The sequence below is a fragment of the Chiloscyllium punctatum genome, unplaced genomic scaffold, assembly GCF_047496795.1.
Source record: "Chiloscyllium punctatum isolate Juve2018m unplaced genomic scaffold, sChiPun1.3 scaffold_134, whole genome shotgun sequence".
Classification (NCBI taxonomy): domain Eukaryota; kingdom Metazoa; phylum Chordata; class Chondrichthyes; order Orectolobiformes; family Hemiscylliidae; genus Chiloscyllium; species Chiloscyllium punctatum.
Window position 1 is genome coordinate 259833 of NW_027309868.1, and position 26020 is coordinate 285852.

The 26020-nt window shown below is 43.3% G+C and overlaps 1 long non-coding RNA gene across 1 annotated transcript in view; it reads right to left on the reverse strand.

The window, feature by feature from the left end:
• Positions 1-18046: 18046 nt before the first annotated feature.
• LOC140471633 (uncharacterized) overlaps positions 18047-26020 on the reverse strand; it is a 36507-nt gene continuing 28533 nt past the window's right edge. The window contains exons 2-3 of the long non-coding RNA XR_011957120.1: positions 25750-25856; positions 18047-19787 (exon numbers count right to left, since the gene is read on the reverse strand). This is a non-coding gene — a long non-coding RNA (uncharacterized lncRNA). The remainder of the gene's footprint in view (positions 19788-25749; positions 25857-26020) is intronic.

The following is a 26020-nucleotide window of genomic DNA, read 5'->3' on the forward strand; positions in this document are numbered from 1 at the left end:
AATCCAGTATTGCCTGTTCCCTCGTGGATTGCACCACAAGCTACTCAAAAAAAATCTTGTAGACATTTCATGAATTTCTTTTCTTACAATCCACTACCAATCTGATTTTCCCATTCCCCCCTGAATATTGACATCGCCCATGATCACTGTAACCTTGCCTTTCCTACACATCTTTTCTATCTCCTGATATATCTGATGGCCCAGCTCCTCACTACTGTTTGGAGGCCTGTATAAGACACCAACTGTCGTTGCTTTAACATTGTGCTTCCTCCATTTTACATATGCAGATGCTACACCATCTGACCCTATGTTATTTCTTGCTATTGATTTAATTTCATTTCTTACCGATAAGGCAACCCCACCTCATCAGCCCACCAGTGTATCTTTTGGATAGGGTGCATATCCTGGAATATTTAGCTCCCAATCCTGATCCCCTTGCAGCTATATCTCCGTGATGCCCATCACGCCATACCTGCCAATTTCGATCTGGGTCACGAATTCATTTACCCTATTCCTCATACTGCATGCATTCAGATATAACGCTGTCAGTCCTGTGTTAACCATCTCTCCTCTCATTGTCATTCATATTCCAGTGTGCTTGAAGTTTGTTTGTTAATCATTTCTAGATACTCAATGCTATTTATGTCTGTGATGGAGATGTTAATAATCTACCCTGAATTCTGCACTCTTACCTCCTCTTTTAATTCAGGTTTCTAATTACCCCTATAACTGACTCCCGCTCCCCCACTCCTATTCCATTTACATCTCTGTCTATCGCCCTAGTTAAGCGATTCATTCGGACTCTGGTCCCAACATGGATCCGATAAAAGCTGTCCCATCAGAACAGGTACTTTCTTCCCCAGAAATGATATGCGTTTATTCAACACAAAATACAGGGACAAAATGATTTTCTCGACAAACCAAAGTATGAAATGTACAAAGAGATAAGATTGTTCAAATACCCTCATGATATCGAGCTCTATGAAGTGAAATGTGGATTACTGAACCATGGAAGTGGGGTGCAAACCTTTTCAGTCATTACTTGACCCACAGCTGAGATGCTGATTTCCCCTCCGACAGTGATCCCCCCTCACTGAGATTCTCTGGCTCAGTCACTCGCACAGTGTCTCAGGGGGTTATCAGTTCCTGCTACCATTGGCACAGTCTATTTAAATTCATTCACCTTCTCTCTGGAGTCAGTCAATTGGTCTATTGGATTCTGTTTAGCTGTCAGCCACTCAACTCTGTGATATTATAGGAGATAAATGATCTGGGATCATAACCAGTATCACCATGGTGCTCACAGGGTATGGCTCCCAAACAAAGACCTTTTGGTTCAGGGGAAATGTTGAAATAAAACTTCCATGTTCTGTCTATGTCTCCTCATGCTGTCTCCTGATCTACCTAATTTCATCCCCATTTCACACCCCTTCATTTCTCACTCACTCTGTCACTCCGTTTTCTCTCCTCTCTGTTCATCTCCCTTCACATTCTTTCTTTCTATTTCATTCTCTCTCTCTCTCTCTCTCTCTCTCTCTCTCTCTCTCTCTCTCTCTCTCTCTCTATCTCCAATAACTCTCTCTGCTTTCTGATTGCATAGTTGGAGAGCTCGTGAATGTACGAAGGACTGAATGGCTTCCGTCTGTGCTCTATTAATTCTGTGGTGCTCTGACCCACAATAAAAATATTAGTTGCCTGTAGAGACAATCTGATTCAGTGAAGGACACAGGTCACAATCATCCATTATCTCTTTCTGTTCTCTGGTATACAGCGACTTCGAAATATCTGTTCAAATAAAATAGATTGAAATTCGAACAGTCGAGAGGACGTTCGCCAGGTGATATTGCAATCAGGATTTAATAAACAGTTGCCACATACAAAATGTGGATTTGTCTGATAGCTACTCCTCCTAATTAACACTCCCTAGCTCCTGCCTGATACTGACATAACTTACCTTACTCCAATTCCATAGCTTCTCAAAAGGTCCTGACTTATCCATGTTCTTAGCTATCTTAAAACTGAAGGAGTTTCCAAAATGATTCCACAATGCTGTCCTTGAAATGTCAGTCAACTGTCCAGGCTCATTAGCCAATACGAGGTCCAGTACGGCCCTTCCTGGAGTGGACTACCCACATACCGATTCAAGTAACCCGCTTGGATGCACCAAATTCTGCCCCGTCTCAGCCAATTGCTCTAAGGGAGTCCCAGTTCATATTGGGGATTTTGAAGTCACTCAAAATGACAACTCTGTTTTTATTACACCTTTCCATTACTGGTCCACACATTTGTTCTCAAAGCCTCGGTGGCTGTTGAACGGACTATAGTATCATCCGAACACAGTAATTGCATCAATCTTATTTTTGTACTCTACTCATATTGCATCAGTGGATGAGCCCTCCAGTACGACCTCTCTGAGTGCAAATGCAACATGATCCCTGATTAGTAATACAGCTCCTCCACCTCTTTTACCTTCCTTTATATCTCATCTAACACAACAATACCCTGGAATGTTGAACGCCCAGTCCTGTCCCTCTCCAAACTAAATGCCTGTAATAACTGCAACATCATGGTTCCATGTTTTGAATCAGGCTGTAAGCTCATCTGCCTTACCCATAATAATCATTGCATTGACATAAACACACTTCAGCCCAATGCCATCAGATCCTGAGTCGATAGGATATACACAAGAAGGACAGGATGGACCTTAATTGGCAGCAATCTCCGATATGGGGATCATTGGGATTTTCAGGTCGGTAGGATGTTCGCAAGAAGAACGGGATGCACCTGAACTGACAGCAATCTCCTGGCAGGCAGGTTTGCTGTTGTCAAACAGGAGGGTTTAAGCTAGTGTGGTCGTTGGGGGGAGGGGGGAACAGTGGGAACCAGAGCAGTAGGTCCACAAGTACACGACTGAGGCGGGGTTGGTGACTAATCCCAGTACAACTAAGACCAACAACAAACAGACAGAGGTTACTGAACACAATGATCCTGGCAGTCTGAAGTGCACTGATTATAATGTGAGGAGTATGACAGGCAAGACGCATGAACGTGGAGCTTGGGTGAGTATATATCACTGCTATGTTAACATTATAGAGATTTGTTTGAGAGAGGGACTTGGGAATCACAATGATACACATATTGGAAGTGCTGCCTCCTCTACCAGTTCTTTGCCCATGTATTTAACTCTACCTCCATCCTATTCCTAACCTCATTGGCGCATTGAATAATCTTGTCGCATGAAAATGTAAATATCACTTCAGCACAACTCCGGCAATTACATTGTCTTTAAAATGGACAGACTTGACAATAAATACTTAAGAGTGAGTTCATTAACTGGGAAAGAGGAGTCCTCTGAATCAGTCCAGTGATGACAGGATCTGATATCTATCACCTCCACCAAACCTGCTTGACAACAACCTCCATTTTTCCAGAGCGGCGGGGAGAGGAGGAGGAGTGAAGCGAGGGCTGATGGGAAGGTTAGGGCTTAATTTATATCTGGGCTGTGGCTATACCGAGATAGGACACGGATATCTCCCTAACGCCTCGCTCAACTAACCAGAAGAAAATGATCCTGTAAGGTAAGGATTTTATATCTTATCCATCCTTTTCATTTATTTAAGTGCATTGTTTGGTTTTAGTTAGTTCATATAAAGTTAAGCTTACAATGGCAGGGGACCTCAGACACGTGCCATGTGACTATTGCTTGATGTAGGAGCTTAGGAACGTGTCTGTCGTTCCTGACTCTTACACTTGCAAGAAATGTGTCCAGCTGCAGCTGTTGTTTGACCACATGTCGGCTCTGGAGCTGCGGATGGACTCACTGTGGAGTATCCGCGATGCTGAGGAGGGAGTGGATAGCACATTTCGTGAACTGGTCACTCGGCAGGTTAGGATTGCTGAGCGAGACAGCGAATGTCTCCAGCTACCACATGATGCAGAAATAACACATCCCCCGACCCACCATCGTTATTGTATTGAATTTGTGGTGTTTTTATTTTTAAATGTTTTTATATCTCTACTTATGCAACTTGTAACCAATAGATGAACAAAATTCAATTTAAGGCAGATTCATATTTCGCAGAGTCCCAATTAGCCAATCAAATCACATCCTTCCTTGTCAAACTTGCACATTCTCATCTGAAAGAATTCTGCCAGACTGGTCAGCGAGACCTCTCCTTGATGAAGTCATGCTGACTCAGCCCTATTTTACTACGCAGCTCCAAGTACTGCCTTCCAAGGGCCCAGTTCTGCAGCGAAATATCCCATGCCAAGCCATATCCAGCTGCTTCATCAATGTCCTTCCCTCCATCATAAGTCCAAAAGTGGGAACGTACAATGACAAATGTGCAATTAATACCACCCACAACTCCTCAGTTTAAATTTAACATAGCACAATCCATTAGAGATTGGGCAACTTTAGATTTAGTCCTAGCAATGAGAAATTCTAATTGCCAGGCCCCAAGGGATCTTTCCATATCGCCACAAATTCACCTGCACTCCACACATATCATTTACTGCATCCGCTGCACCCGATGTGGCCTCCTCTATATTGGGGAGACAGGCCGCCTACTTGACGAACGTTTCAGAGAACACCTCTGGGACACCCGGACCAACCAACCCAACCACCCCGTGGCAAAACACTTCAAATACGCCCCCCCCCCAACTCCACCAAGGACATGCAGGTCCTTGGACTCCTCCATCGCCAGACCATAGCAACATGACGGCTGGAGGAAGAGCGCCTCACCTTCCACATAGGAACCCTCCAACCACAAGGGATGAACTCAGATTTCTCCAGTTTCCTCATTTCTCCTCACCCCACCTTGTTTCAGTCCCAACCCTCGAACTCAGCACCACCTTCCTAACCTGCAATCTTCTTCCTGTCCTCTCCGCCCCCACCCCCACTCCGGCCTATCACCCTCACCTTAACCTCCTTCCACCTATCGCATTTCCAACGCCCCTCCCGCAAGTCCCTCCTCCCTACTTTTTATCTGAGCCTGCTTGGCACACTTTCCTCATTCCTGAAGAAGGGTTTATGCCCGAAACGTCGATTCTCCTGCTCCTTGGATGCTGCCTGACCTGCTGCGCTTTTTCAGCAACACATTTTCATCCTAAATTATTCACAAGGTTTATAAATAAAACATGCAGAGCCGGCAGAGCGTACGTAAAAGGAAAGTTCAGCTCTGTGTTCAAAATGCTACTTCAGGCCCCCTCAGAAATGACCTTAACTACATCACTCTGTACATTCCCCCCAAAATAAGAACAGCAAGAGATTGTCCCACTATTTCCATCGCTGTGAGCATCATGTGGTGAGGAATACAATCTCCAAGGTTACACAGCATCCTGGCTTGAATCAATATCATTGTCCCTTCACTGTCACTTGTTTAGAATTCTGTGGCTCTCTTTGAAACATATCAGTTAGTGCCCCTGCACCACGAGGATCACTGGGGTTCACCACCATATTCTGAATGGAAATTAGACATGGGCAATAAATGCTCGTCTTGCTAACGGAATTCACCTTACAAGAACAACTGACAGGAATCTGCTCAATTAACGGCATCCATTCTAAACTATCTGATTTCTAACGCAGTTTTAATGAGGCTTTTACTTTGACCTAAGCATCTGATCTTTCTGTAACTCCATGAAACTTCCACGAGTGCTTTCGCAGTGCTGATTAAAAATCACATTTGCGAGTTGTGCTCATCATTCTGAAAGGGAGAGCCTTTTTGCATTTGACAATGCTTTCATTATTTTTTCAGTATCTAACGGCAATAGCAACAAAGAAACTAAGATCAGGAGTAAGTGATTGGACAACTTGAACCAAGTCTGCAATGTGATAAGATCATGGATGATCTGATTGTGGCTATGCCCTATAACTTTAATTCATAATTCATAGCCAATAAACTGTCTGACTGTGTCTTAGAATATTCATTGTCTTACCTTTCATCACTCTCTGGGAGGGAAGTTCCCACAGACAAAGTACCCTTTGAGATGGTTAAAACAATCACCAACTCCTTCACTGGGATATTCTCCAGTTTCCAGGAGTCCATCCATTTCTGGAAATCTCTCGCACAAATTGAAATATTGTTTCAGCATTCAACTTGAATAGACTACTCAGAATATTATGGGTTTAAAAGGGATCATGCGTCATTTGCCTAAACCCCAACTGATCCAAGGCCAATCTGACAATGTTCGTCCAGAGATAAATGCTCCTCACAGGAATCAGTTGAGTGAATCTTCTCTGGACTGCTTTTTATGTCATTGGGCCCTCAGCTCTCCTAATGTGGTCTCACCATACCCTACAAAACTATAGGATATCTTCCCTACTCCTGAATGTATTCTCTTTCGAAAGGTTTGAAAATTTATATCGCCTCCCTATGATGTGCACGCACTGTGATTTTTTTTGTTATCCAAATGTCTGATTCCTCTGTGCCTCAGCTTTGCGATCTCTCCATTGGATTAATGCACTTTTTTTTATTCAAATCACCAATCTATTCAAACACAGACTCATGTTTCCTGCTATGCCCCATATACCAATATATCATTCACTCTCTATAATATAACGAAGTGGAGGTCAACATCCATCTGATAATTAAAAGCAATGCACCCAGCGAAGAGAGTGTGACAAGTGATGTAACCCACCTCCTTTTTGACAACCCAGTTTGTTATAAAGGAATGGTTCAATGAAATGGAATCCTTTCACGCATTCTGTAATTAACAAGTACTATTTGCTTGTCTAGGGGTGACACCGTGGCTCAGGGGCTAGCACTGCTGCCTCATAGTGCCAAAGACCCAGGCTTGATTCCAACCTCGGGCAACTGTCTATGTGGAGTTATCACAGTCTACTCATGTCTGCGTGGGCTCAAACACGTGCTCCTGTTTCCTCTCACAATCCAATGATGTGCAGGTTACTTAAATTGGGCATGCCAAATTGCCCATAGTGTTCATGGATGTGTAAGTTAGGTGCGTTAGTCAGGGGTAAATATAGTCAATAGTGTAGAGGAATGCATCTGAGTGGTTTACTCTTTGGAGGGTCAGTGTGATCCTTGTACGTCCGAAGGACCTGTTTCCCTACAAACATATTCTATGATTCTAACTTTAACACTGAACAAATCACTTACAAACTGAACAATCTCTCTGTAACTAATTACGTTTTCCGGAAAAAAATCAAGATTTTCCTGATATGCTGTTTCACTAATGCAGATTCCACTCATAAATCCATTATTACTAAGAGTAAAATTAAAACTTAGTCTCTCAAAGTTCATCCAGTATGGACTGTCTTCAAATTTCTGTATCTTATTCCCTCGTCTTTCTCTGTCTGAAATGCCTTCTCAGTTGTTTTCTGGTTTCAAGAATATTTGCTCAGCGTGTTGTGTACCTTTATTGATGGATAGAGCTTTTTAGGCAGAGCATGGAGATTTTTTGTGAGACCCCAATATTTCTTTCACAGATGACACTTCCCTGTCATCGTTTTTTCAGCTTGCAGTGGACTCTTCCCCTCGTCCAATTGCCTCTCTGTTATATATATCTCCTTGACACAAGAAATTCTTAGTATATGATTGGTTTCATATTGTTAATGCTAAAATGGATCCTTAATCTCCAAGTGCCTTTTTAAGTTAATTGGCAGCATTTGAACTGTTGCCTGGATAAAAATGCTGCTTGGGCCTGATAACTGAACGGGTTTGATCCATTCTGTCAATTTGGGCACCTGGAAACTGCTTACCCACAGACATTTGTTCTTCTGTTTAATCACCGAAAAGCACCTTACCTTTTCAAAGGTCATCATGGTATTGCCCAAAATTTTGCAAGTTTGCCGCTTTTACGCACCAATAGACTGATATGCATACGGATACCTCCACCTCGATAATAATAGTCCGATCAAAAAATCCTGATGAAGATTTTTTAAAAACTCTTATTTCAAAACCAGACAGCTGTCGATTCTTCTCCATATTCCTGTCTTCTTTTCTTATTCTTGGGGATTCTGCTTCCCAGGTCTTTGGTTGATAAAGGTCCCTGTCAGAGAGCAGATCTTTCTGCTGCCAGGCTGGACTTGTTAGCGGCTTGCTGCTCTTTGCCGCTCTGGCCAACTGTTCAAAATGTTTGATATTTATGCCCTAAAAGATTGGATTGTTTCATAGGTTTTAATACTTTAAAAACACTAAATACAAACTTGATTAGCATTTGGCATCTTGGCACATTATTTAAACTGATTGGCTGAATCTGAATTTGAATTTGTCTCATAGCAACCAAGATCCTGCTAGCTGTTTGACCAAATATTACATTTTTAATTGTTCCAGTACTCTGGCCAGCCTTTCAACTCTCTTGAAGGTATAGTACACTTAAAAATTCATAAAACTGTCCACCCTATCTAACCCTCTGATTATCTAATGTAGATCAATTCAGACAGCTCTCATCCTTCTTCTCTCAGCGACAACGACCTCAGACTTTCCTTATAAGACCTTCTCTCAAAATCAGGCAACATTCTTGTAAATCTCTTTTGATCCCTTTCCAAACGTTCTACGTCCTTCCTGTAATGCAGCAAGCAGAAATATACAGTACTCCAAGTGCAGCCACATCGGAGTTTTGTGCACCTGCAGTATGATCATGTGGTTCCAAAATTCTATCCCTCTTCCAATAAAAGCTAACATACTGTACGCCTTCTTAACAAGCCTATTAAACAGATTGGCAACATTGAGTGATCTTCGTACATTGACACTGAGATCTCTCTTCTCATGGACACTGCCAAGAATCTTACCATTGGCCCAGTACTCTTTATTCATTTTGTTACTTCCAAAATGAATTACCTCACACTCTTGCACATTAAACTGAAGTTGCCAACTCTCAGCCCAGCTCTGTAGCTTACCTATGTCCCTCTGTAACCTGCAACATCCTTCACCACTATCCACACTTCACCAACCTTAGTATCATCATTAAATTTACTACCACATCATTTTATGCCCTCATATAGGTAATTTATTAAAATGACAAACAGCAGTAATCCCAACAAGTTCCTCTGTAGGAACTACAGTTTTTAGTGTAGTCTGTGAAAACAGAAAACATTGCTTTTGTGCCTCTGCCATTTTTGAGTTTTCCATCGTTATCTTGTCAGTTTCATCCTGCAAAGAGCCATCACTTAGTTTCACTCTGCGATTCTTTTTTATCTACTAGTGAAAGCTAATGGTATCAGTATTTATGTATCTGTTCATTTCTTGTCATAGCTTCTTTTAATGTTGTGTGTTAACCCTTTGCTGATTTTTTTTGTTTGTTTTCATTAATTCACAGGAAGAGGGCATTGCTGCGTGGGCCGGTATTTATTGCCCATCCTTGATTTCCCAGAGGACAGTTAGGAGTTATCTACATTGATGTGGGTCTGGAGTCACATATCGGCCAGACCAGAGAAGGATGGCAGTTTCCTTCCCCATAGGACATTAGTGAAACAGACATTAGCTTCTCCTGACAATCTAGTCATGTTCACCATCAGTTTGTTAATCCCAAATTTGAATTCAAATTCCACCATCTGCCATAGCAAGATGCGAACCCAGCTCCCCAGAACATTATCTGGGTCTCTCGATGAGCAGTTTAGCTGTAATGCACTAGGCCACCGCCTTACCCAATCCCCCGGAGCATGACTAACTTGTGCAGTATGATTTGCCCTAGTTTTTGCCCTCATGCTGTCATTGAATTCCTTATCTAGACATGGATAAATTTTCTCTGTCATGCAATTCCTCTTCTCTCACAAATATACTTTACTTGAGACGTATTTAGTATCCCCTTAGGTATTTGCCAAATTTCTTCATCTGTCCTGCCTTTGACTGTTCCACACCTCCACACCTCCCCACCCCCCCCCCCCCCAACCAACACCTTCCTTAGGCCACTGTAAGTAATATTACCCAACACTAAGGCTCTCGTATGTGACTCTGTTCTCACCAGTATGTTGTGGTCATTCTTTCCAAGAGGATTCTTTCCTGCAAGATCCTTTTTCATTCCTTGCTTATATCAAATCTAAAGTACCCTGCTCTCTGGTTGGCTCCATGACATGTGTTCTTAGAAACAATCCTTCATATACTCTATGATTTGTACTTGGAGCCTACCCTTTGCCAAGTTGATTAATTGATTCAATATGCACATTTATCCCACCGTTGTTCCCTTGTCACGAACCCTCATCATTTCCGAACTCAGAAGTACTTTGGGGAGACGGTGGCTGAAAATTACTCTTCCAAAGAGGTTTCTTCAGTTGCTTTTTATTTGCACCTGGACTGATTTTAATTTGTTCCCTTGTGCCAATATCATTTCTTAATATAGCCTTGATATCATCCTTAACCAATACCCCAATTCCACCTCCTTTACCTTCATGTCGATCCTTTCGGAATCCCGAGTACCCATGGGCAGTTCACTGTCCAGTCCTGATCTTCCTGTAACCATGTTTCAATCATCCTTACCAGGCCATACCCATTTATCTCAGTACCTACTGCCAGCTCATCAATTTTATTCCAAATACTGTGTGCTTTTAGGCCTAAGGATTTTAAATAAGTCTTTTTCGATTTATTTTTCCCCGTTGTTTGAGTACGAGCTTCCTGATCTCAAACACCTCACTCCTTCATGAACCCCATACATTCCATCTTCATTTGCTAATCACTGACATACATCTCTATCATTTATTCCAATCTCCAACTCACATTTTGGACTGATTTGATTCCTTCTCGCAGCATGGTTATGAGACTGGCCGTGCCTGATGTCCTACTCACCTCTACATTCTGCTCTGTTCCTGACCTGCTGCTTTGTTTCCCAGCCTTCTGGTTTATTAGTTTAAATCCACCCAATTTGCACGAGAAAACCTCCCCACTAGGTTGTTGGTGCTCATCCAGTTAAGATGCAATCTCTCCATTTCTTAAAGCCCCCACCTGTCCTGGAAGAGGGCCCAATGATCCAGAAATCTGAAACCGTCGCCCCTGAACTAGCTCTTTTACCATATGTTAATCGTTACTTAATCCTTACCTCTTTTACACGAGGCACTGGGTGTAATTCATATATTACAGAGAATTGTTTTTTTTTGTCTCTCTCTCTCTCTCTCTCTCTCTCACATACACAAACACACACACCCTTCATAACTTTGAAGAAGAATACCTGGAACCTTATAAATAATCAGAATGATAAGTGGAATGAAGAAATTAGTTAAAGGTAGGATGCGAGAAATTAGAGTAATGAAATTACTCCTGATTGATCAGAACAGACGAAGATGTGAACTTATTGCAGTGATCAAAATTATGAAAAAAAGGGTAAAATAAGAATACTTCGTTTCTCTTAGCTGGCTTTACAGCATCCCATTTTCAAGATCATCGGCACAAGACCTTGGAGTGAGATAAGGCAAAAGCTGTTTACTGAGAGAGTTGTTAGGATTTGGAATGCCCTACCTGGGAGATTTTTAAAGAAGACTCAAGAGGGAACTGGATATATATTTGAACGTTCTGAAATTAAAGGGCAACAGTGATAGAGGTGGCAAATGGGAGGATTTGGGAGACATTTCACAAGCTGATGCATACACAGTGGCCAAATAGCCTCCTTGTGTACATTAAAGTTCTGTACTCTACCATGTACAGATGCAAGTCAAAGCCAGTATCAGATTATTTCCAGCTGTAAATGTTGGCAAATATCTGATCATTTTGCTGCAGCATAACCATTTATAATGCAAGTATTGCAAGTTCAGCTTGATGATGAAGTCTAATTAGTACTCAGCACACGAATATTTTAAATTTTGTATCCCAAAAGATAAAACAAATATTTCCTTTGCTTTGCCACAAAACTCTTTCGAATATGTCTGACTGTTCACTCACATGGATATGTTCTTCATTCTTTTTCACATTTCACATTAATACCATTCATTCTGAAAATTACAAGGTTTCAAATTGTTGTTCACTTCAATTTAATAACACAAATCATTTATTTAATCTAATATTCTCTGTTCATACTGAATTATTGTCATTTTTCAATTGTTGGAAAAGAACTGAAGCTCGCACATTCAGTGAGAAATTAAACTGATCGATTATGTATAAATATGTAAGAACGCAATTTCTATATGACTGTTCAATCGTTTTCTCACTCGAAAAATACAATCATTCAGACGCCAACGACTTTCCAAATGTTGGAGCAACGATGTATTCATTTGAATACTGACAATGAGTATGTAATTGTAGCGAGTTTTGAGAAGATTTGTAGCTCAGGTTGAAGTTTTGGATGTAGGCTTCTTTGCTGAGCTGGGAGGTTCATTTCGAGATGTTTTACCATCTTCATCTTCAGTGGGCCTCAGGGGAACCAACGCTGAATATTCCTGCTTTCTATTTATATGTTTGAGTTTCTTTGAGTTGGTCATGTCATTTCCTGTGGTGAAGTCACATCCTGCTCCTTTTCTCAGGGGTGATAGTTGAGGTCTAACTCGGTGTTTTTGTTGATAGACTTCAGGTTGAAATGTCATGCTTCTAGGAATTCTCGTGCGTGCCTCTATTTGGTTTGTCCTAGGATGGATGTGTTATCCCAGTTGAAGTGATGTTCTTACTCATCCGTTTGTGAGAATACTAGAGAGAGGATGATGTATTTTTGTGGTTACTTGATGTTCATGTATGCAAAAGCATGTAATTGTGATCAGCACTATAGTCAGATAACATGTTCTTTGTTTGGTATTAAATAAAACATACAATCTTTATTTTTGTATCATAAAATGTTGGCATGTAAGTATATTTTAGGTTGGTGTTATATTTATGGTACTAATTGTTTTCAGAGGTGATGCAATTATTGTTTGGTTGAATAATAATATTTCACACTTTTGTGAATCACAATTCACGAACATAGCAAATATCTGATTTTTTCAGATCAGATTGCAATCATAACCTACATTGAAAAAAGACTTTAAAAGATTTGAATTCAGTCACAGCTGCCTGTCATACTGGGTAAGACATTTGTCTGCTCTTAAATGAATCCAGAGAGCTTCCACCTGGGTCACGGCAGTCATTCAAACATTATTTCACAACAAATTATTTCGACTCCATCTTCGGTCTGAGCCTTGACTGCGGGCAGATGAATGGACATGGAGTGTCAGAATCACATCGCACAAGTTAATTATGGTGATGATATCTGGCCTGCCTCCCAGACTCCAAGCTATCTGGACCAGACACTGGGTAAAGATGTTAACAAGGTGACAGTATTCTGCAGCACATTGTGTCTCTCAAAGAAAGCTCCAAAACCGTGTTCAATAAATGTCACCTTCACATTCACCAGTATACAATTGTACAAAATTGTACATCTCTGTTGATGGAGAAAAATTAATACATGGGTCAACCAACAAAATCTATCTGAAGAACACAGCAGCAAATGACAGGTCCAGAATCACCTTAATAACAGAACTTGACGGATTCTGTCTGGTGTAGGTCATCACACACATATTGCACTAGTACTCAGGTGACTGTAAGAATGAACCCCAGAAGTGGACGTCTTGGCCTAACGCCCCTACAGAGCGTCCTGATCTCACACACATCACTCCCTCACACATTCAACAATTGAAAAGAATCCACATGCTGAGTGAAACATAGAACAGTACAGTGTAGACCCTTTGGCCTTGACGTCCTGCTGACTCTTTATCCTACTCTAACATCAGACTAACCTACATACCCTTCATTATGCTATCATTCAATTGCCTATCCAATGATCTCTTAATATATCCCCAATGCAGCTGACTCTACTACAGTTGCCAGCAGTACATTCCAACCATCCACCATTCTCTGTGAAAGGAACCTACCTCTGACATCTCCATTCAACCTTCCTCCACTTACCTTTAGGTTTTTCTCCCTCATGATAGATATTTGCACCATGGGAAAAAGTATCTGGCTATCCACTCTATCTTTGCCTCTCGTCATCTTATACACCTCTATCAAGTCATCTCTCATCCTCCTTTGAATTCATCAAATGCAACTTTCGTGAACTAAGTCATGGAGAAAGTGAGAACTGCAGATCCTGATGAACTGCTGATGCCCAAAGCTTTGACTCTCCTGTTCCTCAGATGCTGCCGCACTGGCTGTGCTTTGCCAGCGCCACACGTTTCGACTCTGATCCCCAGTACCTGCAGTTCTCACTTTCTCCATTACTTAGAGCTCTCCCCTCTGCACACTGCACAGGGAATTAATCAGCAGAAACCCATTGCATGTGAAGCTGACTGTTTAATTCTGGGAAGTTGCATTTGATGAATACATTTATTAAAAGACAAATTACAATTCATTCCCAGAGTTACAGTTTTTGTTCATGAATTGGGCAGCGTGAGAACAAACAATGAATGACTAAAGAACTCCGCATTATAGAGTATTCTAGGTGTTATATTCCAGGCTGGATGTCGTTTACTTTAATGCTGGGAATATCGGATAAACAGATGTGATAACGGAATGAGGTGAAATCGGGAAGTGTGACATTTTTGCCTTCACAGAGATGTGTTTGAGGGAGGTCAGAGCTGACAACTCAATATCCTGTGGTACAAGATCAATAGGCACGACAGGAGAGGTGGTAAAAGAGGAAGTGGGGTTGCATTACTATTGTGGAGTTAGTTACTGCAGTAAAAATGATCTAATGCGGCTTGGTGGTTAGAGCTCAGGATCAAAACCATGAAGACACACCGCTGGGGATATATTATAGACTCCCAAACAAAAGAAAGTACAGGAGCTGATATAGAACCAATTTACTGAGGTGTGCTGATACAACAATAGGATCATTATATTCAGGCATTTCAATTCCAAACATTCATTCGGGCAGTGATAACATTTTTAAGAGCGGACAGATGCCTTGAAATTTATTGCAGGGAGCTTCTTATGTCAACGTGCAGCAGATACAACAATGGGCGGGGCTGTGCTGGGCCTCACCGTGGGGAACGAAGCCAGTCAGATGTTGCAGGCAGGGTTGGGTTGAGCATGAAAGGACCAGTGACCGTGTCTCCAATGTCTTGAGTTTGCTAAGGAAAAGACCCGAAATTGTTTGAAAAATAAAAGCTTTTTGGATTTGGGAGACCGATTTTATGAAAAGATTTGACAGGATTTGGCCAAAGTGCTGATGCTTCTGGGTGCAACTGTAACAGAACAGCGTGGGGCTCGAGTTAGGGGGTCACTTGAGCAAAATGTAATTGATGACAGTGTCGGCCCAGCATGTTGCACCAAAGATGAATTTCAGGAATACAAGCCCAGAGAAACTCAGGTGTCGACACATTTCCGAACAGAATTAAAAAGGAAAAAGAAGCTTAAAGCAGTTACAAAGTGAGCAGGTCAACGGAGGTCCGAAAATAATATAGAAAGTGTAGGGCTAAACTTAAAAAGTCAGTAGAAGAGCAGAAGTGGTGGCGGGGAGTTAAAACATTCGAGGGTTGAGATGAGCAAGAATTCAAAGACATTCTTTCGGGTTATTAAGGGGAAGAGGATAATGTGGGAGAGAATGGGGAGTATTCGGGAACAAGGGGGCAGTCTGTGCACGGAGAATATGTTAAACACTGACTTTCTTCCGATCTTCAGTTTGAAGAAGGAGTTCCTGGATTCAAGGAGAGTGACCGTGTGATCCTTGAGTGAATTGATACAGAAGCTGGCAATGAATTGGAAGTTTTTGCGGGATAAAGAGTAGGCAAATGCACAGACCAGAATGAGCTGTATCTTAGGCTGACGTGAGGAGATTACAGTCTCTTAACTTTTCATTTTTGTTTTGCCTTTGGCCACAGAGAAGGTGTGATAGGACAGGATAACATCTAATATTCATACAACTTTCAAACAGAGTGCTAGAAATACCGCATGGGGTTAAAGACCACCAAGTCTCACATCAGTGAGAGGGAAATCATTTTCGAAAATTCTTCGGGCTGTTGAGGCTGGCTCATTAAATATCTTTAGGATTGAGGCAGACTGATTTTCATACAAGGTTTATGGGGAAAATATAGACAAGTGGAATGGGGGGAATTATCAAAATCGATCTCACCGAATTGAGTGGAAAAGCAGACTCAGTAAGGGGATAGACATATTGTTGTCCCTATGTCGAATTGTATCATTTTTACAATAGCCTTGTATTCACTGGAACATCAACCTCGCTCGCTGTGGAGTGAGACACAGTTTGGAATGCAGTCAATGGATTCAAGGAATTAATAAATGCAGTACTCTTAGACAGAAAGGACCAAGGGACTGTGACAACGCAGATTTTCTGTCGGGGTGAAGATTAGCATCAGCGCAGTTAGCACTACCAGAAGGAAAATCTTAGTAAGACATCTTCCAAGGCCAATCAGTGATCTTGGATGGAGAGCAGGTAGTTAGTGGCCAGGTGTCAAGGAGTGCTTAATGCCCAAATACTACATCACTGCAGTGTCTCCCTCCTTCCCAAACCAAAACTAAATGTGAAGGGGTAGAGAGACATGCGGTTCGTAGCAGAGTCAGGAGTAATGTTTGGCTCAAGAGGTTTTGGACAGCAGCAGCTCAGCGAAAACTACAGGCAAGATCAAATAAAGACCTTTCAACTTTAGTCTTGCAGCAATGGAGATGGCAGTTAGGACTGTTGAACGTTCCTCCTACGGGATGTGGGGAGCTCAGGGAAATTCCCACAGTCCCTGGTAACTACACGTGTGGAAAATGCACCCAGCTGCAACTCCTGGGAGACCGTGTTCGAGAGCTGGAGCTGGATGCACTCAGGATCATCTGAGATATTGAGAACTTCATAGATAAGAGCTTTCCTGTTGTGGTCACACCCAAGACTCGCCCCAATCATGTTTCTGTAATGAGTATAATATCCCAGTCCCGCGTTAAGATCCATGCTATGAGTACATCAGGCTTACCTATCTGTCCTGATGCATTTAAATAAGGGCAATTTAATCCAACAGGAGTCCTTGCTCCCTGTTGTGTTCAAGACAGAGAGGAAGTTGGCAACCAGCTGGAATGGCAAACGGAGTAGGCAGAGAATGCAGGAATCCCCTGTGGCAATTCCCCATGAAAACAATTACACCGTTTTGGATACTGTTCAGGGGAAATACATTCCAGGGGAAAGCAGCAGTCGCCAGGTTGGTGGCACTACCATTGACTCTGGGGCACAGTTGGAAAGGGTAACAGTTAACAGGACCTTAGAGACAGAAGAGTCGATTGTTAGAGGGACAGATCGGAGATCCTGTGGCCTCAAATGGGAATCCAGAATGTTGAGTTACTGCCCAGGTTCCAGGGTCCAGGATGTCTCCGAGCGGCTGTAGAATATTCTCAAGGGGGAGGGGGAGCAGCCAGAAATCATTATGCACGTTGGCACAAATGACACGGGTAGATGTAGGAATGAGGTCGTACAGAGTGATTAGTGAACACTGGGAGAAAAGTTAAAAACCAGGACCTTGACGGTGGTAATCTCCTGATTACTTCCATTGTAATGAGCTAATGAAAGTAAGAACAGGAGGATATGGCAGATAAATAGATAACTAAAGAATTGGTGCGGGGGTGGGGGGCAGAGAGATTCAGATTTTTACATCATTGGAGTCTTTTCTGTGACAGAGTTGACCTGATCAGGAGGGACAGGTGGTGCATGCACTGGGAAGGGGACCAGTATCTTGTTGGCGAATTTTGTTCATGCGACAAGGGAGGATTTAAACTATATTGGCGAGGAGCGATACCCTCATGATCAGGGAGGCAAGAACGAGGCTGGTCGGAGATACAGTAATCAGAAACAATAAATTGAAGAGACAGGTCAGGCTGGAACATGATAAGGAGTAAGGAATGCATGTTGGATTAAACTACTTTTATTTCTGTGCAAGAGGGTTGGCAGGTAAGACCAATAAACTAATGGCGTGGATAGGAACATGGGATTGGGATAATATAGCCTTTATAGAAACATGGCTAAGCGAGGGTCAGGACTGGCAGCTTCATGCATCAGGTACAGGTGCTTTAGGCGGGACAGGGATGCTGGAAGGAGGGGAGGAGGAGTTGAATTTCTGATTAAGGGATTATCACAGCAGTAATCAGAGATAAAATAACTGACCAATCACCCAGTGAGGCTTCGTGGGTGGAGCAAAGAAGTAGGAAGTGGATGATGATGTCACCGGGGTTGTACTATAGGCCTCCAAATAGTCAACGTGAATTGAGTAACAAATATGCAGGGAGAAGGGAGACATGCAGGAGCAATATGGTTGTCATAAGAGTGGATTTTAATTTTTGTAACAGACTGAGACTGCCAGAGTGTGAAGGGATTTGATGGAGTGGAATCCGATAAGTGAATTCAGGAAAGTTTCCTCCAGCAGTATGTAGAGGGTCCTACTTGGGAAGGGGCAAAACTCGAACAACTCTTGGGAAACAGAGCAGGACAGTTGACTGAGGTGACTGTGGGGGAGCACTTTGGGACCAGTGACCATCGTCCTATTAATTTTCAAATAGCTATGGAGAGGGACAAAACTGGTCCACAGGTTCAAGTTCTAAATTGGGACAAGGGGATTGTTGATGGGATTAGACAGAAGCTTGCAGGGGTCGACTGGAGTAATTTGTTTGCAGGTAAATGGCCCGCTGGCTCGTGGGAAGCCTTTAAACGTGAGATAGCTAGAGTTCAAGGACTATATTTCCTGTGACGGTGAAGGGAAAGTTTGGCAGGAATGGGGAACCCAGGATGACAAGAGATATTCAGGCATTGAGTGGAAAAAAGAGGGATGCGTGGCTCAGGCACAGGCAACGGGGATCAAGGGAGTCCCTGGCGCACAATAGGGGAGATAGGAGTTTACCTTTGATGGAAATCAGGAGGGCGAAAAAGTGGACATGAAAAAACCTTGGCTGAGAAGATTAGGATTAATCCAAAGAGGCACTTTGAGGATATGTGAGAAGTCTGGTTGAATTTATAACACAGATGGCAAACTGGAAGATTAAGTCCAATCCCAAGATCCTGTGATTAAACAAAGTAGACTACAACAGGATGAGGCAGTAATTTTTCAAAGTGTACAGCAAAATTATATATATTAGTGAAAAGGAAGGACTGTAGGAAAAGGAGTAATCTGCCATTTGTATCTAAGGAATTAAGGGAGTCTATCAAATTGAAATAGAAGGCATACAAATTGGCAAAGACCAAGGAGAAACTAGGAGATTAGAAAAACTTTAAAGATCAACAAAAAGCTTGATGGGATTTTGACTGGGTCTACAAATGAGTAGCTATCCCCAGGGCAAGAATAGCAGTTTACACTGCTCGAGGAAACCTATTGCATGGTGAACATATGGCCTATTTAATTGTTGAAGTACTTATCTGAAGAAGTCTGTCAGCATAAAGATGAACCTGATAAAGTTAAAAATTACATCGTGCTTGGAAAGCAAGTGCTTCCTAATAAACCTGTTGGACTATAGCCTAGTGTCGTGTGATTTTTAACTTTGTCCACCCCATTCCAACACCGACTCCTCCACATGAGAATCCTGACAGACAACCCCACCGAAACTGAAACACCTGTCAAGTACTTGACTGAGCCACGGAGGTGTTGGGGAGGGGTGTGTTGTTTAAACACAAAGTGCTGAATTGAACTAGACTTTTTCAACTGCCGTTGCCATGGAGATAATCCTGACAACCAGCCTCCATTCAAAGCCACAAAGCACGTGAACATGGACTTGGCTGTGTCTCAGTACTTTTTCCAGTCACACTGACATTTGAAATATTCGCCCACGGACAGAATGCAAACCTTTCCTTCAAGATGAAAAGGCCAATGATATTCAGATCGGCATAGATCAAGTAACTATCAGATCTGAACATGAAATTCAATTCGAATTTCTCATCTGCAAATCCACCCTTTCCGTACCCTACAACAGAAAAAAAAACAAGTTAATACAGGATGGAACTCTATAAGACAATGATAGTATTAAATTGTAGTTTCCTTGTTCCCCCAAAGCTTTAAATCTCAGTCTAACAATTTCTCTCTCTTCTTAACTGAAATCCAAACCAATCTCATTCCTCCTTTCCTCCACACCCAGTTCTCACAATCTCTCTCCTCGCCTTGAATTCAGTTTCCGAGCTGCTGTCTGCAGACTAAGAACCAAATCAATGAGTTTGACTTGGAGCCTCCAGGGTGTTGGTGAATCCTCCCCCCATCTCCCAGAACCCCCATTCTGTGATGAGAACCATTCTGCACACACTGGCCAAATCATATCTGGTTGAACTAAAATTAACCAAATTAGAACTCCAATTAGAGGCCCATTCTTGTCATTTTCCATAACAATCCTGACTATTCATAAGAGTTCTGACAACTTGCTGCAAAATGCTCCCCCATTGATACTTTGGCCACTCGTCAGGACACCAGGCAAAGGGCTATTCCCCTGGGTCGTGTCCTCAGAAGAAAGAAGGAAGGGAGCTGCTAATGACAGATTAATCCCACAGCTTCCCTCCCTGGCACTGACCTGCCCTGCACATACGCGCCAACAACTAGCCAGCACTGCACCCGTGCTCTGATCTCCCTTCCAACGGAACATGCTCTCGATCACACAGGAGCCTGGGTGATTGACAGCAGCTGCTGCCCAATAGAGTGGAGGGGGAGGGGCTGGAGGACGCGAAATAATGGGATTGTAAACAATGAATGAATGTGGAGGACACTGGGGGATGGACAGGTCAGTGAGGGACAGGATCAGTGCAGCAGCAGGAGGGGATCCTGGACAAACTGAGTAATGGGAGAGTCTGACAGATGAGAAACGACAGGATGGTTCTGTTTGGAGGCTCAGGCAGGGACAGCTGGGAGACAGTATGGCCTGGTGGCTTGGGCATGTTTTCTAATCATCCTCTTCAAAGCTGCTGTTACCAAACTCTGAACCCGATCCTCTTGGTCCAGAGGAAAGGACACTACCACCATTTCATAGTGGGGTGGTGGAAAGAAAGGAAGATTTGCTCAACCTCACTCACATGGAAACTCCATGAGCTCCTCGTACTTACTGTCTACGGTGGGGATGGAGGAGACAGAGCAGGTCGGAGGGGGTAGGGATATAGGGACTGCCTTTCAAAAGGAACTCACCTGTGTTGGTGTTATTAACAAGACCCAGTACACAGTCAACAACACAAAGCTGGTGTACGTGAACGTTATCCAGAATATTACCTCCTTTAACTGGGCGACACAGACCCCAATGTACAGAGTTAAGTCCTGGATATCAATAACAGCCTTCTGCGTGGGAAATCATGTCTCATGAACTGGACTGAGTTTACTGAAGAAGGAACAATGCGGATTGATGAGGGCAGAGAGGTGAACATGATCTTCACGGACTTCAGTAAGGCGTTCGACAAGGTTCCTCATGGGAGATTGGTTCGCAAGGTTAGATCTCATGGAATACTGAGAGAAGTAACCATTTGAATATAGAACTGGTTCAAAGGTCGAAGACAGAGAGTGGTGGTGGAGTGATGCTTTTCAGGCTGGAGGCCTGTGACCAATGGAATGTCACAAAGATCGGTGCTGAATCCACTACTGTTTGCCATTTATATCAATGTGAACATAAGAGGTATTGTTAGCATGTTTGCAGGTGACACCAAAATTGGCAGAGTAGTGGGCAGTGAAAAAGATTACCTCAGAGTACAATGGGATCTGGATCAGATGGGCGAATGGGCTGAGGCGTTCAGTTTGGAAAAATGTGAGATGCTGCATTTTAGGAAAGCAAACCTTAACAGGACATTTACAGTTAATAGTAAGTTCCTGGGGAGTGTTGCGAAACAAAGAGACCTTGGAATACAGGTTCATAGTTCCTCGAAAGTAGAGTCACAGGTGGATAGGATAGTGAAGAAGGCAGTTGGTATGCTTTCTTTTATTGGTCAGAGAATGTAGTATCGGTGTTGGGATGTCATATTGTGGCTGTACAGGACATTGATTAGGCAACTTTTGAAATATTCCAGCAATTCTGGTCTCCTTCTTATCGGAAGGATGTTCTCAAACTTGAAAGGGGTCAGAAAAGAATTACAAGGATGTTGCCAGCGTTGGATAGGCTGTTTTCCCTGCAGCATCGGAGGCTGAGGGGTGACCTGATAGAGATTTATAAAATCAGCCGGTCATGGGTAGGGCAAATAGACAAGGTCCTTTCCCTGTGGCTGGGGTATACAGAACTAGGTGAGAGGGAGGGGAGAGTAGGCAGAGAGGGTGGGCTGAGGGTGGGGGGAAAGAGAGGATGTGGGGATTCAGAGGGGTGGCACAGGTGAGGACAGAGATGGAGGCAGGGGAGGACAGGCAGAGGCAGGGGAGAATCAGAGAACGGGGAGTGGAACAGAGGGGGAGGGAAACAGAGAGGGGGGAACAGAGAGTTATTTTATGGATCTACAACTCAACCCTGTTCCTGTTTTCTCCTCCTCACTTTCAATCGCTCTGAAGTGCTCAGAACTGCATAGTTCCTGGAAAGTAGAGTTTCAGGGAGACTGGCTGAAGACTGCATTTGCGAAGCTGACCTTTATTGGTCTGTGCACTCATCAATAAAGGGACCTGGGTTCGATTCCACTCTGTGTCGTGTTTGCACATTCTCCCTCTGTGTGTTTGCACGGGCATCCTCTGGGCGCTCTGGTTTCCTCAAAAAATCCAAAGAGGTGCAGGTTAGGTGGATTAACTGTGGGTAATGCTGGGTCACATGGTTCAGGTGGGATGCTATTCCGATGGTTGGTAAGGTCTCATGGGCTGAATGGGCTGCTTCCACACTGTATGGATTCTGTCATTGAGTATAAGAGTTAGGAGGTCACGTTGTGGCTTTACAGGGCATTGGTGAGGCCAGTTTTAGAATACTGCATTCAATTCTAGTCTCCCTGATTTCAGGAAGATAGGACTCAGCGCCATAATAACAAGTTCCTGGGAAGTGTTGACGAACAAATACACTGTGCAGAGTGGTTTGATAGTGCCTTGAAAGTGGGGCTGAAGGTAGACAGGTCGGTGAAGGTGCTGTTTGGTATGCTAGCTGTTATTGGGCAGTGCATTGAGTATAGGAGTTGGGAGATCATGTTTCGGTTGTACAGTTTATCAGCTCAGCCACTTTTGGAATGCCCAGACTGCTTTACATTCTAGTCTCCCTGCTATAGGAAAGATGTTGGGAAACCTGAAAAAGTCCAGAAAAGATTTATAAGGGTGATGCCAGTATTGAAACATGTGACCCATAAGGAGGGGCAGAGGACATTTTGCCTGGAGTAGTGGACGTTGTGGGATGGCATTATACAACGTCTTCAAAACTGCAATGTTTCCTGCAACTATCACCATTTCAGATGCTGCCAGACCTGCTGAGGATCTCCAGCAATTTTTTTTTGTTTTTATTGCAGATTTGCACGATTTTGCTGAGGCACTCAGAGTCATCGACATTTAAATGGTTTTATATTTTGTTGACTCTCACCCCTGGGATGGCAGGACTGATGGATGAAGAGAACACAATCCTTGTTTAATTCTCCTTTCCTTTGTCTTTCTGAGCTGTTGCCTGCATCACCAATACTCTATCCCCCATTCCCTGACCTGAATCTGGCCCATCTAAGCCACTCTTTAACTCCCAACCCCCTGCCAGACTAGTTACAATCTCACCAATGGAACTGGCAATCACCCCACCAGGAGATTTCTCCCAGCCCTGCCCAGGGGTAACCAGTCAGGCTGGTACAAGTCTCACCTAGCCCAGAAACGGTCGCAGTGCCTGGAAAATCTAAACCCTTCTCTGGTACACCATTTCTCCAGCCACACATCCAGCTGATCTATCCTCTTGTTCCTGCTCTCACGAGCACATGGCACTGGGTGTAAGTCTGACATTATTACTTTTCATTTTAATATATCTCTGATTTTCCTTTATACATATTTCAGGCCCTCATCCCTTTGTTTCGCGATGTCGTTGGTATCTGTGTGTTCCACAACCATTGGTTATTTACCCTCCAGCTGCAGAACTCACCGTAGCCACTCCATGCTATTACAGATCCTAGCACCAGGGAGGTGACATGCCATCCTTGATTCATGTCTATGGCCACAGAAGTACCTGTCCTTACTCTGACCATTGATCCCACGTCACTATAGCCCTGCAACTGTCTTTCCTCCTGTTCGGTGCAGCAGAGCTATCTGTGGTGTCATGACCCTGGCTGTTGCTGATTTCCCCGAGAGGCCACCCCACCCATTCACCCCCAACAGAATTCCAACCAGTATACAATATCTGTTTGAGAAGGGGATGATCAATGGGGACTCCTGCACTCCCTTGCTGAGCCTTTAACTTGATGTGATGGTCACCCATTCCCTTTGTGCCTGTGTAACCCTCACCTGCAGTGTGACAAACTCACTAAACGTGCTGTCCATAATATTCTCAGTATCATAGATGGTCCACAGTGAGTCCACTCACACCTCCAGATCTGAAAAGCAGTTTCCCAGGAGCGCAGATGGACACACTTCCTACACACATAGCCGTCAGGGACACTAGAAGCATCCCTTATTTCCCACATTGTACAAGAGGAGCCCACCACGGGTCTGAGGGGTCCTGTCACAATGTCTCTCTAGATTTAGCTAGTTACTCCCATTAAGAGAATTTAAAAGAGCTTTCAACCTTCCTTCACTTCAAACATGTCCATTATAATCAATAGCCCCAATCTTTACTTAAGCTGATATATTTTACTTTAAAAACTGTTAACAAATACTCCGCAGTATCGCTTACAAATTGGCTGTTCCCATTGGGACCATGCGAAATTCTGTATGGCCTGAACTAAAACTGAGTTTCAGCTTCAGCTTGTCCCTGTCTCATCTCCCTCTGTTTTCACCCAACTCTAAAACCCACTCATTGAGCCAAGCAGCCCTCACAGTGCAGCCCTGTCATTTTCATTGTCTGCTCATACCTACACTGCCCTCAGCCTCCTGAACTGTTCCAATGCATCTCAATGGGAGCTCAGGGACAGCATCTCATCTTTCAATTCAGCCCTTTGTAACCCCAGAGTCAACATGGACCTCAGCAGTTTCTGAATGAACAGACAGTTGTCAGAACCTGGAACATTTCACCTGAAAAGGTACTGGAATTTGAGTCCATAAGAAATTTTAATGGGAAATTTACAGGGAATTGAAAGTAAGGAGTTCACAGGTTAAAGTCATGAAGTGGTTGACTGGGTCAAAACATGACAGTTCCTGCAAAGAGTCGAGGTGTAGTTTGGATAAATCTATGTTCCCTCTCAGACCAATATCTCCTTCCCGAGCTGCAAGGCCCAAAACAGAGCACATACCCCAAGGGTGATCCAACCATGAATTTGTACATCTTTCTGGTATTTGCTTGACAAAGATATGAGAGTCTGGAATAGGGTGGTTCTGGAAAAGCACAGCAGTTCAGGCAGCATCCGAGGAGCAGTAAAAGCCCTTCATCAGGGATAGAGACAAGGTGCCTGCAGGGTGCAGAGATAAATGAGAGGAGGGTGGGGGTGGGGAGAACGTAGCAAAGAGTACAATAGATGAGTGGGAGTGATGATGAAGGTGATGGGTCAGAGAGGAGGGTGGAGTGGATAGGTGGAAAGGAAGATAGGCAGGTAGGACAAGTCATGGGGACAGTGCTGAGCTGGAAGTTTGGAACTGGGGTGAGGTGGGGGAAGGGGAAATGAGGAAACTGGTGAAGTCCACATTGATGCCCTGGGGTTGAAGTGTTCAAAGGTGGAAGATGAGGCGTTCTTCCTCCAGGCGTCTGGTGGTGAGGGAGCAGCGGTGAAGGAGGCCCAGGACCTCCATGTCATTGCTGAGTGGGAGGGGAGTTGAAATGTTAGGCCACAGGACTTTGTTTTTACCTAAAAATATGAGCTACTTTTCAACAGACAGAACAGACAAACCTTTCTCGTTCCACAGTTAAATGCCAATGATATTCAGATCCTGATGACTCCGCTGACTGTAGAAACATGCTTTTGCGATCCTGGTGTCAATTATTCTCAATTAATATCTGATAAAAAAAAGTTCACAAGACAAAGCTCACAGTCAGTGCAAGATGAATATCAAAGACAAATATTTCCTTGGTATGTGTCTGATGTGTAAATGCTCCTCTTCAAATCACCCCGCCGCCGCCCCCCCCCCTCCCACCAGGAAGAGGACATGTCCATGCGCCTC